The sequence below is a fragment of the Phyllobates terribilis genome, unplaced genomic scaffold (assembly GCF_046119375.1).
Source record: "Phyllobates terribilis strain yellow unplaced genomic scaffold, ASM4611937v1 Scaffold_9__5_contigs__length_417890890, whole genome shotgun sequence".
In the NCBI taxonomy this organism is placed as follows: domain Eukaryota; kingdom Metazoa; phylum Chordata; class Amphibia; order Anura; family Dendrobatidae; genus Phyllobates; species Phyllobates terribilis.
In genome coordinates, this window is record NW_027362769.1 from 36,710,924 (window position 1) to 36,726,340 (window position 15,417).

Sequence of the window (15,417 nt, forward strand, 5' to 3'; positions counted from 1 at the left end):
TGGGACTTGTTCTATTAGTTCATCTATACTGACCTCCATCAGGTTGAAAATTGAATATAATTTTTTTCTGCATCTAGCTCTGAAAAAATATTTGGGCTTCTAGCAGTGTGTGGGATTTGCTCTATTAGTCCATCTATACTGACCTCCATCAGGTTGCAAATTAAAAATATGTTTTATCTGCATCTAGCTCTGAAAAAATATTTGGGCTTCTAGCAGTGTGTGGGACTTGGTCTATTAGTCCATCTATACTGACCTCCATCAGGTTGCAAATTAAAAATCATTTTTGTCTGCATCTAGCTCTGAGAAAATAATTGGGCTTCTAGCAGTGTGTGGGACTTGTTCTATTAGTCCATCTATACTGACCTCCATCAGGTTGCAAATTGAATATCATTTTTTTCAACATGGAGCTCTGAAAAAATATTTGGGCTTCTAGCAGTGTGTGGGACTAGTTCTATTAGTCCATCTATACTGACCTCCATCAGGTTGCAAACTGAATATAATTTTTTTCTGCATCTAGCTCTGAAAAAATATTTGGGCTTCTAGCAGTGTGTGGGACTTGTTCTATTAGTCCATCTATACTGACCTTCATCAGGTTGCAAATTAAAAATCATTTTTATCTGCATCTAGCTCTGAAAAAATATTTGGGCTTCTAGCAGTGTGTGGGACTTGGTCTATTAGTCCTTCTATACTGACCTCCATCAGGTTGCAAATTGAATATAATTTTTTTCTGCATCTAGCTCTGAGAAAATATTTGGGCCTCTAGCAGTGTGTGGGACTTGTTCTATTAGTCCATCTATACTGACCTCCATCAGGTTGCAAATTTAATATAATTTTTTTCTGCATCTAGCTCTGAAAAAATATTTGGGCTTCTAGCAGTGTGTGGGACTTGTTCTAATAGTCCATCTATACTGACCTCCATCAGGTTGCAAATTGAATATAATTTTTTTCTGCATCTAGATCTTAAAAAATATTTGGGCTTCTAGCAGTGTGAGGGACTTGGTTTATTAGTCCATCTATACTTACCTCCATCAGGTTGCAAATTGAATATAATTTTTTTCTGCATCTAGCTCTGAAAAAGTATTTGGGCTTCTAGCAGTGTGTGGGACTTGTTATATTAGTCCATCTATACTGACCACCATCAGTTTGCAAATTGAATATAATTTTTTTCTGCATCTAGCTCTGAAAAAATATTTGGGCTTCTAGCAGTGTGTGGGACTTGGTCTATTAGTCCATCTATACTGACCTCCATTAGGTTGCAAATTAAAAATATTTTTTTTCTGCATCTAGCTCTAAAAATATATTTGGGCTTCTAGCAGTGTTTGGGACTTGTTCTTTTAGTCCATCTATACTGACCTCCATCAGGTTGCAAATTAAAAATAATTTTTATCTGCATCTAGCTCTGAAAAAATAGTTGGGCTTCTAGCAGTCAGTGGGACTTGTTCTATTAGTCCATCTATACTGACCTCCATCAGGTTGCAAATTGAATATAATTTTTTTCTGCATCTAGCTCTGAAAAAATATTTGGGCTTCTAACAGTGTGTGGGACTTGTTCTATTAGTCCATCTATACTGACCTCCATCAGGTTGCAAATTAAAAATATTTTTTATCTGCATCTAGCTCTGAAAAAATATTTGGGCTTCTAGCAGTGTGTGGGACTTGGTCTATTAGTCCATCTATACTGACCTCCATCAGGTTGCAAATTAAAATCATTTTTATCTGCATCTAGCTCTGAGAAAATATTTGGGCTTCTAGCAGTGTGTGGGACTTGTTTTATTAGTCCATCTATACTGACCTCCATCAGGTTGCAAATTGAATATAATTTTTTTCTGCATCTAGCTCTGAAAAAGTATTTGGGCTTCTAGCCGTGTGTGGGACTTGGTCTATTAGTCCATCTATACTGACCTCCATCAGGTTGCAAATTAAAAATAATTTTTATCTGCATCTAGCTCTGAAAAAATATTTGGGCTTCTAGCAGTGTGTGGGACTTGTTCTATTAGTCCATCTATACTGACCTCCATCAGGTTGCAAATTGAATATAATTTTTTTCTGCATCTAGCTCTGAAAAAATATTTGGGCTTCTAGCAGTGTGTGGGACTTGTTATATTAGTCCATCTATACTGACCTCCATCAGTTTGCAAATTGAATATAATTTTTTTCTGCATCTAGCTCTGAAAAAGTATTTTGGCTTCTAGCAGTGTGTGGGACTTGTTATATTAGACCATCTATACTGACCTCCATCAGGTTGCAAATTAAAAATAATATTTTTCTGCATCTAGCTCTGAAAAAATATTTGGGCTTCTAGCAGTGTGAGGGACTTGGTTTATTAGTCCATCTATACTTACCTCCATCAGGTTGCAAATTAAAAATAATTTTTTTCTGCATCTAGCTCTGAAAAAATATTTGGGCTTCTAGCAGTGTGAGGGACTTGGTTTATTAGTCCATCTATACTTACCTCCATCAGGTTGCAAATTGAATATAATTTTTTTCTGCATCTAGCTCTGAAAAAGTATTTGGGCTTCTAGCAGTGTGTGGGACTTGTTATATTAGTCCATCTATACTGACCACCATCAGTTTGCAAATTAAAAATATTTTTTTTCTGCATCTAGCTCTGAAAAAATATTTGGGCTTCTAGCAGTGTGAGGGACTTGGTTTATTAGTCCATCTATACTTACCTCCATCAGGTTGCAAATTGAATATAATTTTTTTCTGCATCTAGCTCTGAAAAAGTATTTGGGCTTCTACCAGTGTGTGACTTGTTATATTAGTCCATCTATACTGACCACCATCAGTTTGCAAATTAAAAATAATTTTTATCTGCATCTAGCTCTGAAAAAATATTTGGGCTTCTAGCAGTGTGAGGGACTTGGATTATTAGTCCATCTATACTTACCTCCATCAGGTTGCAAATTGAATATAATTTTTTTCTGCATCTAGCTCAGAAAAATATTTGGGCTTCTAGCAGTGTGTGGGACTTGTTCTATTTGTCCATCTATACTGACCTCCATCAGGTTGTAAATTAAAAATAATTTTTATCTGCATCTAGCTCTGAAAAAATATTTGGGCTTCTAGCAGTGTGTGGGACTTGGTCTTTTAGTCCATCTATACTGACCTCCATCAGGTTGCAAATTGAATATAATTTTTTTCTGCATCTAGCTCTGAAAAAATATTTGGGCTTCTAGCAGTGTGTGGGACTTGTTCTATTAGTCCATCTATACTGACCTCCATCAGGTTGCAAATTAAAAATAATTTTTATCTGCATCTAGCTCTGAAACAATATTTGGGCTTCTAGCAGTGTGAGGGACTTGGTTTATTAGTCCATCTATACTGACCTCCATCAGGTTGCAAATTGAATATAATTTTTTTCTGCATCTAGCTCAGAAAAAATATTTGGGCTTCTAGCAGTGTGTGGGACTTGTTCTATTAATCCATCTATACTGACCTCCATCAGGTTGCAAATTAAAAATAAATTTTATCTGCATCTGACTCGCCCCCTGGGCCGTGGGGCACTCGGATCCAGGCAATAGGGAACGATGGGAGTAGTAGTGGCAACCCGGTTCCGTGGCTCAGGGTGGTCAGGCCAGTGGTAGTCCGTTATGTGCTATTGATTATGTCCGACTATGCCACCCGTGGATTTGCGGTCATTAGGTACCGCCGCTGCAAGGCAGACCGCTGGGGCTGATGAGGTGTGCAGCTGGGATGGTGTGACTCCCCACGGGAAGAGTGCGGCCCCAGGGCAGTGTAGTGGACGGTGGGAGTGATGGTGATGAGAGTCCCAGTACCGGTAGTGCTGGAGGCGCGAAGGAGCACACAGACAATAGGTTGCAGTCCAGGGTCTTTACTGAAACAGGTAAACGGACCCATAAACAGTCCCAGCTAGGAGGGGACCTGGATGTCTGAGAGCAACGGGGAAATTGGCCCTGGTCAGGGTGAGGGTGTAGGCCTACCGTGCTTTCTGCGCTCCTTCTGGCTATCTCCTCGTTATAGGGTAACAGCCCACGTTTCCAAGCTTTCCGTGTATTCTCGCCTGTATGGCCTGCGACGTGGGTTCCTTTCTGCTCCCAGCCTTGTACGGCTTTACTGGTCCCTTCGGTTGTGGCAGGGCCTCCAGGCTTCTTAGGCCAAGGAATATACAGTCCCTTGCGGACTGGTTCTCTGCTGGAGGATGTAGAATCCTCCCAGCCTCAGACACCAAAGTCTGGTAAAGTCAGTCTCTTATCTGCCTAGACAGGCTCTCTTCGCCTCTTGTCTCTGGCTTGTGGCTCTCCTCCTGCCACACTTCCTCTTAGGTGCAATACAAAACTGTCTGTCCCTGCTCTGCTCTGGGACAAGTCTCAGTCCTGAGACAGGCCATCAAGTTCTCCCTAACCCTCCCCCAGCACCAGCTTTTATAGGGGCAGCCTGCTCCTCCTACTGGCCTGAGACAGGAGGCATTGCATGCTAATGTTCCCCTGACTAGAGAACCTCCCCCTTGCTCTCAGACACAGCTTTATTTACACTTGTTCAATGTGTTCGACCCCAAGGCTGTAGGTCTGGTGGGGGGAGAAACAAGAAACAGGCGCAGATCTAAGTGTAGATGTATATATATATATATATAGAAACAGAAAAAAAAATGAACTGCTCACCTTTAGTATATCTTGTACCAAGGCTTATCGACCAATTCTGGTCTAATGTGGGTAGCTGGTCCACTGGTATGCAGCTTCCATCTGGATTAAACGGATCTCCCAGCTGGAGTCCATAAGAATAGGGTTCAGAGTATGTATCCAGCCAATTGAGCGCTCCCAGGGTCACAAGGAATGATTATCCAAAAAAAGGATTTAATTCTTCAGAAGATTTATTCAGGTTGGTAAATAGATAAAACTTATAAATAAAACAACGCGTTTCGGCTATTAAAATTAAAGATATATAGCCTTCCTCAGGTCTAATGTAAGAGAGTCTCTTACATCCAGCCAATTGAGCGCTCCCAGGGTCACAAGGAATGATTATCCAAAAAAAGGATTTAATTCTTCAGAATATTTATTCAGGTTGGTAAATAGATAAAACTTATAAATAAAACAACGCGTTTCGGCTATTAAAATTAAAGATATATAGCCTTCCTCAGGTCTAATGTAAGAGAGTCTCTTACATTAGACCTGAGGAAGGCTATATATCTTTAATTTTAATAGCCGAAACGCATTGTTTTATTTATAAGTAGTGTTGAGCCACCCCCGTAGTGTTCGAGTTCGGTTCGTCGAACACCCGTGTGTTCGCCGAACTGTTCGTCGAACTGTTCGTCGAACACCTTCGAACACCGTTAAAACCAATGGCAGGCAAACAAAAACACATAGAAACACATAGAAAACACCTTCAAAGGTGTCCAAAAGCTGACAAACTGCTCAGAAGACACAACTAACACATGGAAAAGTGACAAGTACATATAGTCATGCGAAAAGAAAAGAGGTGGAGGAGTAAAAGGAGGGGGAGACACAGATATAGGCATGTCATGCCCTTCTAAAATCCAAAAAGTGAGAAGCCGAGACGGCCAGTCCGCTCCTGCCCGTGCCACCTCCGTGTCGCCGGGTTTGTGCCAGAGCCGCGGTGAACCCTGACGGCCAGCCCCCCTCTCCCAATACTGGTGACTGTCCGCTGGTGGGTCGAGAGAGCCCCCCTGTGGTTGGGGCAGCTCTAAGCTTTTTAATTTAAATTGTCCCTCTAATTTGAATGAATACACTTTAAATCCATTTACAAGGATCTATTGGAGGGCAAGTCTCATGCCAGCAGCCGCGTAATTCCAGCTCCAGTAGCGTCCACTAAAGCTGCTGCAGTTAAAAAGCTTTTATAAGGATCGAGCTCGGCTGTCCACCGCAAGGCATCCTAGTGCCAGTCCCAGCCCCTATGCCTTGGGGTGCCTCCTGATGCTCTTCCCTAAGTATCCCGTGGTCCCGAAGCATTTCCTTTGAAAAAATTAAGTGTCCAAACTACAGGTGGTGTAGCTTGCTTAACAGCCGGGATAATCCGCTGACTAGCAGACACTGCTACTAGGCACAAAGTATTTCCTGGGCTAGATGCAGTTAAAAATTTGTAAGTAGATACTCTCGTTGGATGCTGAGAAAGCATTCCATAGAGTCTCCTGGCACGCCATATATGATTCTCTTAAAAAGCTTGGGGTAGGGGTCTAGGGGACCCTTTTATACACAAAATCACGGCCCTGTATCACAATACGTCACCTAGGCTGAAGATAAATGGAACTGTAGCACCGAGGGCTCGGTTGCTACAGACGTATTGCACCTCACCCAGAGGTGTGATATCTCACTCTCAGATAAGGATGGAGTGTGGATCAGGACCCGACACCTGCATGCATTACACCACATTGCCGTGGGGCAGGGCGACCAATATGCCCCTGAGATGGGCACGACAGTCCCTGTCCCTGGCTGGAGTGGGGGGAGGGAACACTGAGGAAGGGGAACCCTGCAGTGCAGGAGCAGGGAGGAAGCAGTTCCTGGGTGCATTGAGAAGGGAGTATAAAAGGTGGGCACCATCTTAGTTCAGTGCAGAGAAGTCTGAGCAGAAGTGGCAGGGAGCAGGGGCTCTGCATGAGCTCTGCTCCGGAGGCGGGCCTAGTAACAGAGGCCCAGGCCTGCAGGAGGGAGAAGGAAGGAAGAGGAGCGGAGAAGGCTCCAGGAACGAGGAATGAAGGGATCCCAGGGGTGCGGACGGGCGAGTCGCCACCGCACGCCCGAATCCACCTGCGTGGAGGGGTCAGGCCAAAGGGGGAGACCGGTCCCCGAACTAGTGGAGGCAGGAAACGACCCTCAGCTAGAAACCGGAGGCTCTGACATTTTATGTGGCGCAGCCCCTTGCTCCACCCGCTAGGAAGGCACCACATAGGGTCAGGGAAACTGGCACCAAGTTTACCAAGAGGAGGCCCGAGGCAGCTGGACAGAAGTGTTGGTAAGAAAGGCCAGACAAAGGACACACAAAGGGGGTCCTGTGAAGCGCTCCAAAGTTATCTGGGAGTTGTCTGAGCCCCTCACCTGGTGAGCACAGTACGACGTGGGCAGCCGTTACCTGCAGACGTGGTCTGGATAATAAGAACTGTGAGTAAAGGCCCTGAACTGCATCACTGACTCCGTGTCGTTACTGCTGCTGCCCTGCACCATCACCCCCATCCTCCGCATACACTGCCCTGAGGCTATACTCCTCCCGTGGGGAGTTATGCTACGCTCTGCTGCACCCACAACACCAGCCTTAGCGGTCTGCCCTGTAGCGGCGGTTCACTCTGACCGCAATCCACGGGTGGCGTAGTCGGACATTTAAACATCAAAACCACATAAATAGTTCCGCCACTGGTTTGACCGCCCTGAGCCACGGAACCGGGTTGCCGCCACGAAGACTACAACCACCAGCATCCACCAAAAAGGGTCCGGCTCCGGGTGTCCCAAGGCCCAGGGGGTGCGTCAGAACATTTTCATCACCTTTCACAATCACCAATGGGACAAGGCAGGGATGTCCTCTGTCCCCTCTCTTATACATCCTAGTGATGGAGCACCTGCTCTCATCAATTCGCCATAACCCCAATATTAGGTGGATTGAGGTGGGAGGCACCGAGTACAAGTGCTCTCTATTTGCTGATGATGTCCTAGTATATATCACTCAATCACATATATCCATCCCTGCTGTTATGGCTGAAATAGATCACTTTGTTACATGGTAAAATTTTAAAATCAATGCAGCGAAGTCTGAGGCCCTCGATGTCTCCCTCCCTAAATCCATATAGGATTCCATCCAGTCCAACTTTCCCTTTGCCTGGCCCTCACAGGGTATCAAATACTTAGGAATTCCTATTCATAGAGACCTCTCCCATCTATGTTATCTTAATTTTGGGCCCTTTATTGAACAATTCCATACAGACCACGGTTGGCAAGTTAGAACTGTAAGATTCACTACGTGAACCACTGGTGTTTTGTGGAAAAGCACATGTACACCGCGTTCCAAATTATTATGCAAAAAGTGTTTAGGAGTGATAAGGGAAGAATTTGTTTGTTTGTCAGTTAAACTCATTGATGGTGATGTGTGTCAGGGCTCTTTATATCACTGTAAGCAATTGCAGACACCTGTGCTAATTAGTTTGGCAGGTGTGTCCAATGAAAGGCAAGACTACTTAAGAAGGCTCTCTCACATTATTAAGCAGCCTACATTTTCTGCCAAAATGGGAAAGAAAAAGGATGTGTCGGCTGCTGAGAAGCAACAAATTGTGGAGTGTTTAGGTCAAGGCATGACTACAATCAACATTGTGCGATGATCAGGATGAAGTGTCTTGGCAATCAAGAAGTATGTAGCTGATTCACAGTACACACGTGTGCGTGCTGATAAGGGCAAATTGAGGACTCTTTCCTACAGGCAATTACGTCAGGTTGAAAGAGCAGCGGCAAAAAAGCCTTGTCATAGCAGCAGACAAGTTTTTGAAGCTGCTTGTGCCTCCAACGTCCCCCGAACAACAAGATGCAGGGTCCTTCAGAGGTTTGCAGCTGTGCATACGCCATCCTGTCGACCTCCTCTATCCACTTCACACAAGCAGAAACGGCTCCAGTGGGCCAAACATTACATGAAGACTGATTTCAAAACTGTTTTGTTCACGGATGAGTGCCGTGCAGCGCTCGATGGTCCAGATGAATGGAGTGGAGGATGGCTGGTTGATGGACACCCCACGCAAACACGGCTACAGCGCCAACAAGGAGGAGGTGGAGTAATGTTTTGGGCTGGAATCATGGGGAGAGAGATTGTCGGCCCCTTTAGGATCCCTGAAGGCGCTAAAGATGAACTCCATAATGTATGTGGATTTTCTCAAACAGCACTTCCTGCCATGGTTCAAGAAGAAGAACCGTGTATTTCACAGCAAGATCATTTTTCTGCATGATAATGCACCATCTCATGCTGCACATAAAACATCTGCATCTCTGGCTGATATGGGCATAAAAGGGGACAAACTTATGGTGTGACCCCCATGCTCCCCTGACCTCTACCCCATTCAGAACCTTTGGAGCATCATTAAAAGGAGTGTCTATGATGGCGGGAGGCAGTTCACATCTAAGCAACAGCTCTGGGAGGGTATTCTGTCCTCATGCAAAACAATTGAAGCAGAAACCATCCAAAACCTGACAAATTCAATGGACGAGAGAGTTCAGAAGCTCCTTTCGAACAAGGGGTCCTATGTGAAAATGTAACATCACCTAGAATAAAGTTTTGAGTTGAAAACTGTTTGATTTCAGTTTCTAACAACCTGCTAATGCTTATAATTTCAAAAATGACCATTTTTTTGGTCTTTATTAAAATGAAAAGGTTGATCGAAAAGTTTGGGGGATCTAAGAGTGTGGCAACCCAGTAGTCATGATTACTTCGAATTCTGACAATATGAGGGTCATGCTGCAGGTAGTGCAGCAAGAAGGCACTTATGTGTCTTGCGCATCTCGGAGCCCCAAAATTATTTTCCGGGCTAGATGCAGCTAAAAATTATTTTTAATTTTAAATCTGGTGAAGCTTATTATAGATGGCCTAATAGGATCAGTGCTGCACACTGCTACAAAGCCCAAATTATTTTCCAGTCAAGATACAGATAAACATGATTAGTAATTTGAAAGCTTAAAACGGTTGGTAGGGTGATTTTAACCAATCATCAAGCTTTTACTCTCCCCAGGATGACACAGGGGTAGAAAAGTCGTTTCGGATCCATGATTTGTTCATCTTTATGAACGTGAGTCTGTCTACATTATCAGTGGAGAGCCGCGTGCGCTTATCTGTCAGCACACCATCAGCAGCGCTGAACACACGTTCAGACAGAACGCTGGCTGCGGGGCATGACAAGATCTCCAAGGCGTAAGTGGCTAGCTCCGGCCATTTATCCAGATTGGAAGCCCAAAAAGAGCAAGGGTCCAGTGACACAGTCGTGGCTTCAATGTTTACTTGGAGATACTCCTGTACCATCGTCTCTAGGCGTTGACTATGTGTCAGACTTCTTGTCTCCTGTGGCCTTGCAAAGGATGGGCTAAAAAAGTGGTGAAATGATTCCGCAAAATTGATGTTACCAGCAGATACTGTGGTTCTGTTACGGTTTGAGTGCTGAACACTTGACGGTCCCACGGTTGGCAAGTTGGAACTGTGAGATTCACTACGTGCACCACTGGTATTTTGTGGAAAAGCACATGTAAGATTCTGCAACAGTCTCTGCTGATACTCCTGCATGCGTGCATCCCTTTCTATGGCAGGAATAATTTCTGCAAATTTACTTTTGTACCGGGGATCTAACAGTGTGGCAACCCAGTAGTCAGGATTATTTCTAATTCTCACAATTCGAGGGTCATGTTGCAGGTAGTGCAGCAAGAAGGCACTCATGTGTGTTGCGCATCCAGGAGCACCAAGTCCCTGTTGTGTTGGTGGCGAGGTAACAATCATGCTTCCTTCCTCTGTCCTCTCCCCCCAACCTCGCACAACAGAAATGTGATCAAGGTCTCCCTCATCTGATGAGTCTTCCATCAGTTCGTCCTCCACTTCTTCCTGGGCTCCTGCACCTTCCTCACTAGTTTGGCTGCTACCATGCGCCCTGGTAAAATCATCTCCCCCACCCTCACATGCCTGCCGCCCTGGTGCTGCCGACCGTCTGGACCTTGCAGATGTTAGCCCTTCCGCATACAACTCCTCCTCCTCTACTTCCTCCACCTCCTCTTGTGCCACCACCTGACTCCGAATTCTGTTTAACATGTGCTCCAGCATGTAAATCACCGGAATAGTCATGCTGATAATGGCATCGTCAGCACTAAACATCTTCGTCGCCATTTCAAAACTGTGCAGAAGGGTGCATAGGTCCCTGATCTGAGACCACTCCTCCAGCGTGATTTGCCCCACCTCTGAATCTCGTTGGCCCAGGCTATACGTCAGAACGTATTGCACCAGGGCTTGTCGGTGCTGCCACAGTCGCTGCAACATGTGCAGAGTTGAATTCCACCGGGTAGGCACATCGCATTTTAGCCGGTGAAGTGGCAGGCCCAACGACTTCTGTAGAGATGTAAGTCGCTGAGCTGCGGGATGCGAACGGCGGAAGTGAGCACACAGCGACCGTGCCCTCTGCAGAAGGCCATCTAGTCTGGGATAGTGGGCTAAAAATTGCTGGACAACCAGGTTCAACACGTGAGCCATACAAGGCACGTGTGTGACATTGCCCCGGTGAAGGGCCGCACCCAGGTTTGCAGCATTGTCGCACACGGCCTTCCCTGGTTTCAGGTCCAGTGGAGACAACCATTCATGAAATTGGTTCTCCAGAGCTGACCACAACTCCTCAGCTGTGTGACTCACATTTCCCAGACATTTCAATGTAAAAACCGCCTGATGACGTTGAGCCCTACTGCCAGCATAGTAAGGAGGTGTGCAGGATCCCTTCTGCGCAGTTAGAAAGCTTGTGGCATGACCAGACAGGCTTTGGGTGCAGGTGGAAGACCGAGAGGAGGTTGAGGAGGCAGAAGCAGTGGAGGAAAAATGACATAAAGAGGATTGACGCACAACTCGTGGGGACGGCAAGACTTGGACAGCAGCCCCTTGTCCTGCTGTCACCATAGTTACCCAGTGCCCAGTCAGCGACATGTAACGCCCCTGTCCATGCCTACTCGTCCAAGTGTCTGTGGTGAAATGCACCCTGTCACACACAGAGTTTCTCAAAGAAGCGGTGATGTTGTGTGCGACATGCTGGTGGAGCGCAGGCACACCTTTCTTTGAGAAGTAGTGCCGACTGGGCATCTGGTACTGGGGCACTGCGACGGACATAAGGTCTCGAAAATCCTCTGTGTCCACCAGGCGGAAAGGCAGCATTTCTGTAGCCAAGAGCTTGCAGATGGTGAAATTCAACCTCTTAGCTTTCTCATGGCTAGGAGGAAATGGTCTTTTACTTGTCCACATCTGAGGGACCGAGGGCTGGCTATTGTGCTTAGACGGGGTTGATAAGGGTGTCCCCGGCAAACTGCCGGTCTGTGAGGAAGATGCAGGCGGACATGTTAGGTTGCCTTGATCCAAAGGTGGTGCTGTCGATGTCGGACAGCGCTCAAGACCAGCTGGTGTTACCACCTCCAAAGAAAATGATGACCTGCCAATCACGCTGGCTGTTGCGGGTAAAGAGGTGGCAGGTCTGCGCCCCAAAACAGGTGTGACTGCTGTCCCCCCAGTCACAGAGGATGAAGAGGCCGCGGATGCACAAGATATGGCAGACGGTGGTTGGCCCGGCCGGCTAGACCGCATTGTAGCACACTGAGCTTCCCACTGCAACTTATGCTTCATGTCCATGTGCCGGTTCATGCATGAAGTACTCAAACTATGTATTTTTTGGCCTCTACTTAGCTTTTGCTGACAAATGTTACAGATAACACGAGTTGGGTCATCTTTATCGATCTGAAAAAATGCCCAGGCTATGCAAGGCTTAGCACCCATGCGACCTGAAGAGCCACCACGACTTGTGGTGAGAGGCAGAGTTGTGTTTGAGGATGCAGTTGTTGACGTGCTTCCAGTACTACGTCTCTGTCCAGGAAGGCGCAACCTGACCTCGTCGTCACTAGCATCTTCCTCCACCTCCTCTGCTGACCTCATCTCTTGGCTGACTGTGGGTTGACAGTAAGTGGGATCTCCGACCTCATCATCATCACCCTGTGCGTTATCACACCCGTCGTCCTCAGAGCCAACCTGTTCCTGCCCTGACAAAAAACTAAAGTTGTCGCTCCAATCAGGTATTTGAGTCTTATCATCGTCTTCCTCATTGTCTCCACCAACAGGAGTTACAGTTTGGGAATGAGGGTCTACATTATGGTCAGAACCTTCTGCGTCTGGTCCTGGATCCGACTCATAAAGATTCTGGGCATCAGTGCAGATCATTTCCTCGTCTGGATTCACAGAAGCGCTGGAGTCGACCTCTGATTCCCAGGCTATAGTATGAGTAAACAGCTCTGCAGACTCAACCATCTGTTCTACCTCATACTCAGACGGGCAGCTGGAGATTTGGGAGCTGTGAGGAAGCAAGTGCGATTTGGGTGACACCTTTGAGGACTGGAGTATTTGTGATGTTGAAGTTGATGTGGAGGAGAGCCCACTTAAAGGAGCACTTGATATCCGTTGAAGCACCTGCTGTTTTTGTGCCTCATCTGGAATTTGTAGCGATTGGCGTGGCCGTAAGAAAGGGATCTTATCACATTGTCCGCTAAAAGAAGTAGACATTTTAGTTTGGCTGGAAGATGGTCTTTCTTCTGCAGATGTTACTGTTGCTTTAACACCTACCCCACGGACACAACCTTTTTTCCCCTTCCCAACATGCCTATTCCCCTTTCCACCAGCAGCAGGCCTTTTTCCACTCATTTTGGTGGTTAACTAATTCACAACTCTGGAGTTGTTTGCACAAAAAAACAATGGATGGGAACCGAGCAGATCTGAGTGGCCAAACTGTGGTATTAGGCCAAAACTATTGGCTGGGTTAGATGCAGAAAAAAATTATATTCAATTTGCAACCTGATGGAGGTCAGTATAGATGGACTAATAGAACAAGTCCCACACACAGCTAGAAGCCCAAATATTTTTTCAGAGGTAGATGCAGAAAAAAATTGTATTCAGTTTGCAACCTGATGGAGGTCTGTATAGATGGACTAATAGAACAAGTCCTACACACAGCTAGAAGCCCAAATATTTTTTCAGAGGTAGATGCAGAAAAAAAATATATTCAGTTTGCAACCTGATGGAGGTCAGTATAGATGGACTAATAGAGAAAGTCCCACACACTGCTAGAAGGCCAAATATTTTTTCAGAGCTAGATGCAGAAAAAAATATATATTCAGTTTGCAACCTGATGGAGGTCAGTATAGATGGACTAATAGAACAAGTCCCACACACAGCTAGGAGGCCAAATATTTTTTCAGAAGTAGATGCAGATAAAAATTATTTTTAATTTGCAGCCTGATGGAGGTCAGTATAGATGGACTAATAGAGAAAGTCCCACACACTGCTAGAAGGCCAAATATTTTTTCAGAGCTAGATGCAGACAAAAAATTATTTTTAATTTGCAACCTGATGGAGGTCAGTATAGATGGACTAATAGAGAAAGTCCCACACACTGCTAGAAGGCCAAATATTTTTTCAGAGCTAGATGCAGATATAAATTATTTTTAATTTGCAACCTGATGGAGGTCAGTATAGATGGACTAATAGAGAAAGTCCCACACACTGCTAGAAGGCCAAATATTTTTTCAGAGCTAGATGCAGAAAAAAATTATATTCAGCTTGCAACCTGATGGAGGTCAGTATAGATGGACTAATAGAACAAGTCCCACACACAGCTAGAAGCCCAAATATTTTTTCAGAGGTAGATGCAGAAAAAAATTATATTCAGTTTGCAACCTGATGGAGGTCTGTATAGATGGATTAATAGAACAAGTCCCACACACAGCTAGAAGCCCAATATTTTTTCAGAGCTAGATGCAGAAAAAAATATATTCAGTTTGCAACCTGATGGAGGTCAGTATAGATGGACTAATAGAACAAGTCCCACACACAGCTAGGAGGCCAAATATTTTTTCAGAGGTAGATGCAGAAAAAAATTATATTCAGTTTGCAACCTGATGGAGGTCTGTATAGATGGATTAATAGAACAAGTCCCACACACAGCTAGAAGCCCAATATTTTTTCAGAGGTAGATGCAGAAAAAAAATATATTCAGTTTGCAACCTGATGGAGGTCAGTATAGATGGACTAATAGAGAAAGTCCCACACACTGCTAGAAGGCCAAATATTTTTTCAGAGCTAGATGCAGACAAAAAATTATTTTTAATTTGCAGCCTGATGGAGGTCAGTATAGATGGACTAATACAGAAAGTCCCACACACTGCTAGAAGCCCAAATATTTTTTCAGAGGTAGATGCAGAAAAAAATTATATTCAGTTTGCAACCTGATGGAGGTCTGTATAGATGGATTAATAGAACAAGTCCCACACACAGCTAGAAGCCCAATATTTTTTCAGAGGTAGATGCAGAAAAAAAATATATTCAGTTTGCAACCTGATGGAGGTCAGTATAGATGGACTAATAGAGAAAGTCCCACACACTGCTAGAAGGCCAAATATTTTTTCAGAGCTAGATGCAGATATAAATTATTTTTAATTTGTAACCTGATGGAGGTCAGTATAGATGGACTAATAGAGAAAGTCCCACACACTGCTAGAAGGCCAAATATTTTTTCAGAGCTAGATGCAGAAAAAAATTATATTCAGTTTGCAACCTGATGGAGGTCAGTATAGATGGACTAATAGAACAAGTCCCACACACAGCTAGAAGGCCAAATATTTTTTCAGAGCTAGATGCAGATAAAAATTATTTTTAATTTGCAACCTGATGGAGGTCAGTATAGATGGACTATTAGAGAAAGTC